Below are 10,720 nucleotides of genomic sequence, written 5' to 3' on the forward strand. Positions count from 1 at the left end.
CTTCTGGTCAGGTGACTACAGGGTTATAAACACAAAATCAAATAGGGGTAATGCAGGAGTAGGTTTAATAATGAATAGGAAAATAGGAATGTGGGTAAGCTACTACAAACAGCATAGTGAACGCATTATTGTGGCCAAGATAGATACGAAGCCCACACCTACTACAGTACTATGCCAACTAGCTCTGCAGATGACGAAGAAATTGAGAAAGGTATGATCAAATAAAAGAAATTATTCTGATAGTGAAGGGAGACGAAAATTTAATAGTCATGGGTGACTGGAATTCGAGTGTAGGAAAAGGGAGAGAAGGAAACGTAGTAGGTGAATATGGATTGGAGCTAGGAAATGAAAGAGGAAGCCGCCTGGTAGAATTTTGCACACAGCACAACTTAATCATAGCTAACACTTGGTTTAAGAATAATGAAAGAAGGTTGTATACATGGAAAAACTCTGGAGATACTAAAAGGTATCAGACAGATTATATAATGGTAAGACAGAGATTTAGGAACCACATTTTAAATTGTAAGACATTTCCAGGGGCAGTTGTAGACTCTGACCACAATGTATTGATTATGACCTGTAGATTAAAACTGAAGAAACTGCAGAAAGGTGGGAATTTGAGGAGATGGGTCCTGGATAAACTGAAAGAACCAGAGATTGTACAGAGTTTCAGGGAGAGCATAAGGGAACAATTGACACGAATGGGGGAAAGAAATACAGTAGAAGAAGAATGGGTAGCTTTGAGGGATGAAGTAGTGAAAGCAGCAGAGGATCAAGTAGGTAAAAAGACGAGGGCTAGTAGAAATCCTTGGGTAACAAAATATCGAATTTAATTGATAAAAGGAGATAATATAAAAATGCAGTAAATGAAGCAGGCAAAAAGGAATACAAACGTCTCAAAAATGAGATCGACAGGAAGTGCAAAATGGCTAAGCAGGGATGACTAGAGGACAAATGTAAGGATGTAGAGGCTTATCTCACTAGGGGTAAGCTAGATACTGCCCACACGAAAATTAGAGAGAGACCTTTCGAGAAAAGAGAACCACTTGTATGAATATCAAGAGCTCAGATGGAAACCCGGTTTTAAGCAAAGAAGGGAAAGCAGAAAGGTGAAGGAATATATAGAGGGTCTATACAATGGCGATTTACTTGAGGACAATATTATGGAAATGGAAGAGAATGTAGATGAAGATGAAATGGGAGATACGATACTGCGTGAAGAGTTTGACAGAGCACTGAAATACCTGAGTCGAAACAAGGCCCCTGGAGTAGACAACATTCCATTGGAACTACTGACGGCCTCGGGAGAGCCAGTCCTGACAAAACTCTACCATCTGGTGAGCAAGAGGTATGAAACAGGCGAAATACCCTCAGACATCAAGAAGAATATAATAATTCCAATCCCAAAGAAAACAGGTGTTGACAGATGTAAAAATTACCGAACAATCAGTTTAATAAGCCACAGCTGCAAAATACTAACATGAATTCTTTACAGACGAATGGAAAAACTAGTAGAAGCCGACCTCGGGGAAGATCAGTTTGGATTCCGTAGAAATACTGTAACACGTGAGGCAATACTGACCTTACGACTTATCTTAGAAGAAAGATTAAGGAAGGGCAAACGTACGTTTCTAGCATTTTTAGACTTAGAGAAAGCTTTTGACAATGTTGACTTTAATATTCTCTTTCAAATTCTAAAGGTGGCAGGGGTAAAATACAGGGTGCGAAGGGCTGTTTGCAATTTGTACAGAAGCCAGATGGCAGTTATAAGAGTCGAGGGACATGAAAGGGAAGCAGTGGTTTGGAAGAGAGTGATACAGTGTTGTAGCCTCTCCTCGATGTTATTCAATCTGTATATTGAGCAAGCAGTAAAGGAAACAAAAGAAAAATTCGGAGTAGGTATTAAAATCCATGGAGAAGAAATAAAAACTTTGAGGTTCGCCGATGACATTGTAATTCTGTCAGAGACAGCAAAGGACTTGGAATAGCAGTTGAATGGAATGGACAGTGCCTTGAAAGGAGGATATAAGATGAACATCAACAAAAGCAAAACGAGGATAATGGAATGTAGTCGAATTAAGTCGGGTGATGCTAAGGGAATTAGATTAGGAAATGATACAATTAAAGTAGTAAATGAGTTTTACTATTTGGGGAGCAAAATAACTGATGATGATAGAAGTAGAGAGGATATAAAATGTAGACTGGCAATGACAAGGAAAGCGTTTCTGAAGAAGAGAAATTTGTTAACATCGAGTATAGATTTAAGTGTCAGGAAGACATTTCTGAAAGTATTTGTATGGAGTGTAGCCATGTGTGGAAGTGAAACATGGACGATAAATAGTTTGGACAAGAAGAGAATAGAAGCTTTCGAAATGTGGTGCTACAGAAGATTGCTGAAGATTAGATGCGTGGATCACATAACTAATGAGGAAGTATTGAATAGGATTGGGGAGAAGAGAAGTTTGTGGCACAACTTGACCAGAAGAAGGGATCGGTTGGTAGGACATGTTCTGAGGCATCAAGGGATCACCAATTTAGAATTGGAGGGCAGCGTGGAGGGTAAAAATTGTAGAGGGAGACCAAGAGATGAATGCACTAAGCAGATTCGGAAGGATGTATGTTGCAGTAGGTACTGGGAGATGAAGAAGCTTGCACAGGATAGAGTAGCATGGAGAGCTGCATCAAACCAGTCTCAGGACTGAAGACAACAACAACAACCTGTCGACGCCTACTAACACTGACCTTCTATGTTCCTGTTGCATAGTCAGCGTCTCGTCTGCAGACTTATCTCCAGACATCATTTTCTTCTTCCTGGAATTTTTACTTTTTCACAGGAATGCCGATCACATCACATATGTCATTCGCAAATCGAAATATTTTATCATCAAAATAATTTTTCTTGTCTTTGGAAAACATCTTCAGTCTTATCTTAATAATACACATTCCAGAACTGATTCTAGAGATCTTTAAGTACTTTTGAGCTTGGTTAATTGTTTCTAGAATAGCACTTAACTAATACAAAAACTAGAAATTGCACAACGCAGGCAACAAAGTTTCAGCAGCGCCCCTGGTTTTTATTGTTTCTAAAGAATCAGACAGTTTCTCACGTTCAAGCTCAGACAAATATTTCACTTATTCATCATCAACATCGTAACTGCTATGAAGTTCTGTAAGAATTTTCAAGTATTTTGCATCAAGGAAAAAGAAATCCCTTTTTCTCCATCCTTATACCTAAGAGATGAGAAAATGATAAAAAATATTTGTAAATAATTCCATTTACTTATGTAGAATGAATAAATATTTTATTTTGATATTCTGCAGATTTTCAGCAGAACATACTCATATCAGTGTCGCACACAATATTTGAACAATACCTGCCAACACTCATGCTGGAGCAGACATACAACCATGCAAGTATAACAGGAAACAAGAACACCAGCAACAGTGGTATTACATGTCGATACCACCCCACAGGCGCCATAGCAACGGAATTCAAAGTTTCCGTTAGAGCTGCCGTGCGGGATCCAGCGGACCCACGAACCATATCCGCTAGGCCACACTTCTGGTACCTCTATACTTTGAGCGGCCTCTGGCAGCGCAATATTGGATAGCAGGCGGCAGCGATATAGCCCACTCGCACTCGGAGCCACATCACTACATAAAGATAAGCAGACGCCACCTACTTGTGGCTCCATCACAATCGTTGTTGCTATTGAAATAAGTAGACTCTGTTCCTTGCCGCACTATCTGTAATGAGCCTTTATATGTTTGGAGAAATACAAGTTGTGTAAATTTTCTGTATGCTGTATTACGTGTTCACCAATCATTTCTGCTCCAGTCCAGTTTTCCTACACTGGCAGTTGCCGCACCACTCTGAAGCCCACCTCTCCTTACTGTTGTGCACGTTGTCATACACAGCATAAGTGACTCTGATTGCAGTATTCTCAACATGTAGCCATTATAAGAAAATACATTACATCTGAAAGTTTCAAAGAGGCAAAAGAACTACTTTTGTGTCATTTTGATTCGACACAAGTGCTTATCTATTTACGTTAAATAATTAAAAAATGTAACACTGTTCGAGGAAGAGCAATGCATCCAAGAAATCATTACTGCAGTACATGATGTGACAAACAAAGCAGCCACGTCTTTGTCGTAAACACATGCGACGACTAGAGATCTTGACCTGAAGGGAAGTTATAAGTTCATGTACTTTTATTAGCATATATATACAGCTTCATATATTCCAGAAAAACACTCTATTGAATGTATAAGATCCTAAACCGCATATCTCCTCCCTTCAGAACTTCAGATATTTTTAAAGATCGCAGTACCTTCGCTGATAAAGGATCGTGCTTCTTTATTTTACAATCTCAAGTCTTTATTTACCACAGAAGAATAACAGCACAAAAACCTTCACAGCACAGCCAAATTAAAAACAAGTTACTGACTTACAAGCTATTTATCCTTGCTTCCTGTGTAAATATAATATTCATGTAACTAAGATCAGTGACATCATTCAGAAATGCATTATCTCTCTAGTTGCCCACTCGCTCCCGTAAGAAACAGAACGAAAGGACGGAAAAAGGTATTTTTACGACTCGTTCCACAGAACCTATTAAGGTTTATCACCCGCACATAGCTGGAGCATAGCATGGACCATACCCACCACACCCTCGCAGAAATGCCTCTCGGTGCCTCATAAATCATAAGTACTCAAAAAACGTCATAATTCAACAGTCAAGAACTGCTAATAAATACTTCTTCATTCACAATCGGTTTCAGTGTTTTCTTTCATATATATATATATATATATATATATATTCAGTGTTTTCTTTCATATATATATATATATATATATATATATATATATATATATATATATATATGCCTACCTTATATCTCTACACATTATTACACCTAAATATTTGTTTAATCGATGCTAATGGAGTAGCAGTAATCCTTTAGTCATGGGACACTGTGACGGAATTTTCTTTTTTTTTCTTTTTCTTCTCTGTCATTTATGCCATTTATTTTCCACGACGTATGTAAATTGATGTATAAAATACTGTACACGAATATTTCATATTATGTAAGTACTATGTCCAGAGAAATTAATACCTACATACATGGCTAGATGGAGAATGTATCTCCACACAAGTGGCAAATAATTTGACGCCCCTTCTCCTCTCCCACCCTCTAGGCAGACACACACACACACACACACACACACACACACACACACACACACACACGCACACACACACACACACACACACACACACACACACACACACTCTAGTTTCCTTTCCTTAGGCTTTTGGTAAGACCTTTAGAAAAAAAATCTAAATCTAATGATTGTGAAATAAAGTTTGCTCTTTATTTTAGATTGTGTACTACACAGACATTCCTCTCTAACCGATTTTGAAATTCTGAATCTTATTCTAGTGCTAAATACTAAAAGAAGAAACAATTCACATACGCTTAAGGTAACTCTTGGTGTGCACTCAGCGTCGCGATGCCAATTGAGGAGCCACTCGACCGAATAGTAGCGGCTTCGGTCAAGAGTACCTTCATAACGGGAGGGAGAGCGATGTGCTGACCCCACGCCCCTCCTATCCGCATCTTCCTCTGAGGTTGACATGGAGGTCGGATGAACCCGATGGGCCACTTGTGGCCTGTAGACGGAGTGGTTTTATTTTTAAGGTAACTATTGAGGTCTTTAATAGTTTTTAATATAAGAAGGAAGAAATAGATATCATATTCTTCTAGGTTCAATAAAATTTTCAGTCTATTAAACTGGATAGAAAGAATGAAAACATAAAATTTCTGTAATTTTTTTAGTTTCATAATGGAATTTGTATTTCTATAATCTACAAATTAATTCACTTGTAATCGGAAAACGTTGAACAGAATTAAAAGAATGTGATCTAATTTTAAAATGACTTGTTAAAAGTATAGCACTGTTTAACTGAGTAAGTTGCATGTCACATTTGAAGAAGAGTCACAAGCAAGTACAGTAACTAAATTTTAGTAAATTTGTCATTCAAATAGTTGCAAACTGATAAACATGGTAAAACTTACTGATAGAGAAATATTCTTTTAATGAAGTCAGGTATTCATCCTACAGCTGCTCAGTAAATAGAATCACAAGTTTTTCCTTTAGACAGAAATATTATATTGAAATTTGTCTTGTCTTCAACTTAGCAAAACATTTCAAAATAGAACCTGAATCTATTGGCTTTAACGCATCGCTTTTTAATGGCTAAAGTTGAAAGTCCACACAATAGTTCTTGAGATAATGTTGACTTCAGGTATGTCTTTATCAACTTCAGTTTCGAAAAACTCCTTTCACCTTTTGCTATAGATATTGGTAAAGTCAAAAGGATTCGTAAGTAAAGTATTGAGAAAAAGTCAATGAAATTTGGTTTTTGTTATACAAGATAATGAGCTTTGTAGAAAGCACTAGCAGGAAGAATGGATTTTAAGATAAAAAACTTCATATTGCTCCTTCCCAAAGATGTCACACTCCTCTCCATCACATAACACAGTCTCAAGAGTCAGGCAAGCAGCTTTTAGTTTTCCATCATCCCACGCCTGCAGAATATCGTACAGAATGTTGATGCTAGTGTTATTACTATTCATAAGCTCAAAATCTACCGTTTGGTAGGCAGATAGTTGTGTCGACTATAAGGCAGAAAAAATTTACCTTAAAGGACTGTTCCGCTACTCCGTCATCGGAAGGTTCATCGTTAGACTCACAGGTAAACTGCTTCTTCACTCGCCTTGAACGAATTTTCTTTTCTATTTCAAAGGCTGGATGAGATCCAAAATTACCAGGATGCACTTTCGCATCCGTTATCACACTATTACAGCTCTCTTTCGTCTCACCTTCCTTTTAAACTGCAAACACTTTCAACTAGGTCGACAGCATTCTGCAGATTAACAGTAGTTCTTTGGAGAGCTTTGCTTACCTGATTGACCTTATACATAATTTCATACCAGACCACCACACAACAAAGAAATCTGAATTCCTGAAGCTTTCTTGCAATACCAGTGGTGATGCTTGTTCCAAAAAACCTAGTTTAGAATCTTCATTGGCTTCATAAACAGCTCTATACGCTTGTTCAATGCAGTACCTAAGAGGCTTCAAGGCATATATTCAGCTTTACCAAACGGTACCGCTGACAGTTTTAACAGTCAGATTAGATGCGTGCTCCTTCAAAATACTCCATCGACAGATAGATGCAGAATAGAAATTGGAAAGTACTTGAACAATACAGATAAAGTTGACAGCAATAGGACATGATGGCGCTGCATCATTCACGACAAGCTTTAACAAATGAGCCACACAAGGAACAAAAAATGGTCGGCAGTTAAGGTCTTTAATCCTTTTTTGAAGTCTATAATTTCCCACTCATATTGGAACCGTTATAGTATCTCTGGCCTTGCACATTTTTTAAAAGAATCTTCCCAATTCGTTTAGAAGAACATCGGTTAGATATTCACCAGCAGGGTCTGTAACTGGAATAAAGCCCAGAAAATGTTCTTTGATAAGACTATGCCAGAACAAAACGAACGACTACTGACGTTCGTTCTTTGTGACCCACGTCAGGAGCACACTTTAAAAGACTGCGTAGCATGTTACTCTTTTAAGTTCATTTTAAATGTGATCCTCAATATGTATTGATAATAGAGTGATGAACTTGTTTTACGAGGTGCATGCAAGTTTTAAGGCCTCCAATTTTTTCTCTAATTAACTACTCACCCGAAATCATTGAAACTGGCGTTACTTCTCGACGTAATCGCCCTGCAGACGTACACATTTTTCATAACGCTGACGCCATGATTCCATGATAGCGGCGAAGGCTTCTTTAGGAGTCTGTTTTGACCACTGGAAAATCGCTGAGGCAATATCAGCACAGCTGATGAATGTGCAGCCACGGGAGTGTCTTTCATTGTTGGAAAAAGCCAAAATTCACTAGAAGCCAGGTCAGGTGAGTAGGGAGCGTGAGGAATCACTTCAAAGTTCTTATCACAAAGAAACTGTTGAGTAACGTTAGCTCGATGTGGTGAAACAGCACACGCGCAGCCCTCCCGGACGTTTTTGTTGCAGTGCAGGAAGGAATTTGTTCTTCAAAACATTTTCGTAGGATGCACCTGTTACCGTAGTGCCATTTGGAACGCAGTGGGTAAGGATTACGCCCTCGCTATGCCAGAACACGGACACCATCATTTTTTCAGCACTGGCGGTTACCCGAAATTTTTTTGGTGGCGGTGAATCTGTGTGCTTCCATAGAGCTGACTTGGCGCTTTGTTTCTGGATTGAAAAATGGCATTCACGTCTCATCCGTTGTCACAACCGATGAAAAGAAAGTCCCATTCATGCTGTCGTTGCGCGTCAACATTGCTTGGCAACATACCACATGGGCAGCCATGTGGTTGTCTGTCAGCATCCGTGGCACCCACCTGGATGACACTTTTCGCATTTTCAGGTCATCATGCAGGATTGTGTGCACAGAACCCACAGAAATGCCAACTCTGGAGGCGATCTGTTCAACAGTCATTCGGCGATCCCCCAAAACAATTCTCTCCACTTTCTCGATCATGTCGTCAGACCGGCTTGTGCGAGCCTGAGGTTGTTTCGGTTTGTTGTCAAACGATGTTCTGCCTTCATTAAATTGTCGCACCCACGAACGCACTTTCGACACATCCATAACTCCATCACCACAATGTCTCCTTCAACTGTCGATGAATTTCAATTGGTTTCACACCACGCAAATTCAGAAAACGAATGATTGCACGCTGTTCAAGTAAGGAAAACGTCGCCATTTTAAGTATTTAGAACAGTTCTCATTCTCGCCGCTGGCGGTAAAATTTCACCTGCCGTACGGTGCTGCCATCTCTGGGACGTATTGACAATAAATGCGGCCTCATTTTAAAACAATGTGCATGTTTCTATCTTTTTCCAATCCGGAGAAAAAAAATCGGAGGTCTTAGAACTTGAATGCACCTCGTATATTACTTTACTTAGATAGTGGACATTGGTTTCATGAGGATTTACTCTTCGCCTATGCTTTTTTAACACATCAGATGTAACGATGGGATCAACTAGTTTCAAGAAATTTTTTCCTCTAAACGCCAACCCACGTGTCCTCAGGAATTGTGTGACACAAAGGAAACTTTTTAATACATCATATAAATGTTAACTCTCAGCCTGATCAAGTATCTGATTTTCTTCTCGACCATTTTGACTAGACGTAAACGCAATTGTAAGTATGAACACATTTTTTCAGTCTGAAAACCCTGACGCACTTGCAAGTGAGATAGTCTGCAAATAAAAACAAAAAAATTGAATCTTTTGAAACAAAATAAATGAGACACTCTACACAGACTTCTTCATCGTATGACACTTTTCTTTTATAATTTGCCGGTGTAAATCTTCAACCTCTCTTATCAGCAGGAAAGTTAGCACCAGTTACTTGAAAAGAGTGTCTTCCTACAAGAGTTTATGGTAAGTCATCAGTTACTTTATCTGGACAATGCAGTGATCAGCCGATAAGTCTATAGTGTTTGAAACAGGTCGTTTTTCCTGCAACATAAAATGCAATTTGTAATAAACCGATAAGCTTCTCACATCCTATCAAGTAGGTGAAAAATTATTTCTAAACGCAAAACCGAGACGTGTGTGGCATGTAATCCTTTCAGACTCGAAATATTAAAACAGAGTTTTTGAGTTTTATCTCTCCTATTATTAGTTTATCAGACATGTATAAGGCAGAACAATGTGAAAAACAAGTGTTACATACATTAATTGAACACACAGCTTCAAATAGAGCCACTGCACACGAAATGTCGTTGGGATTGATGGTACGGTAAAACGCAGCTCCTTTCTGCAAATCGGCATAGGGATACTAGACACAGCACACTTCAATCTGATGCTGTGAGGTTCCTTCTTTGTGGAACAGTGTACACAGTGCTTGAGGTGCTCTGTATTAGTAGTTGCTTTGCTTCTATTGTATGTCTTTCAACTGGAAAAACAATTTTACATAATTTTGCTAATGGTTCTGATGATGTTCTTGGACATCCAGGACTTTCTGATTAGCCTGGGAAACTATTTGCTATAGGATATGATCCCCAAATGAAGATCACTATCTTCAGCTAACAATCTCCACTTTCACGGCTACTGTCAATCTCTGGGTCGGCACCAGAAGAAATCCCCTCCAAAAGGAACGCTAGCGTTGCCTCTTCCTTTATTCTACGAGACTACATCTTGTGATTTTGGAAATACAACAACCTGTCACAGTCATGTTGTCCTTAGGGCCGCAGTGGTTACAAAAGGAATTACCACAACAGTTAGGAAAATAAAGACATATATTTAATTAGTGTCGCAATATACAGAGCATAAATTTGAACAGAATAGTTTTGCTGCACCTAATCCATGCGCAAAACATGTCTTATGCAGACAGATTCAGTCACAATTTGAAAACAAAGATAATCATGAAACGCATACAAATTGGGCCCTACGTTTGTTCGTCTAACTGCTTAGATTTGAAACAAATTAAATAGTTCATACTGGAGCTGCTAGAGGGTAGCACCTACTAGAGACGTAAAGGGTGGCCTACAGATGTCGCTACCATGCATATTTCACGAACTTAGAAAATGCTAGGTGGTTCAAATGGAACCATTTCGTCTGTTATGGTTAAAGGAATAAATTTTA

Source organism: Schistocerca gregaria, chromosome 7 (assembly GCF_023897955.1).
Source record: "Schistocerca gregaria isolate iqSchGreg1 chromosome 7, iqSchGreg1.2, whole genome shotgun sequence".
Taxonomy (NCBI): domain Eukaryota; kingdom Metazoa; phylum Arthropoda; class Insecta; order Orthoptera; family Acrididae; genus Schistocerca; species Schistocerca gregaria.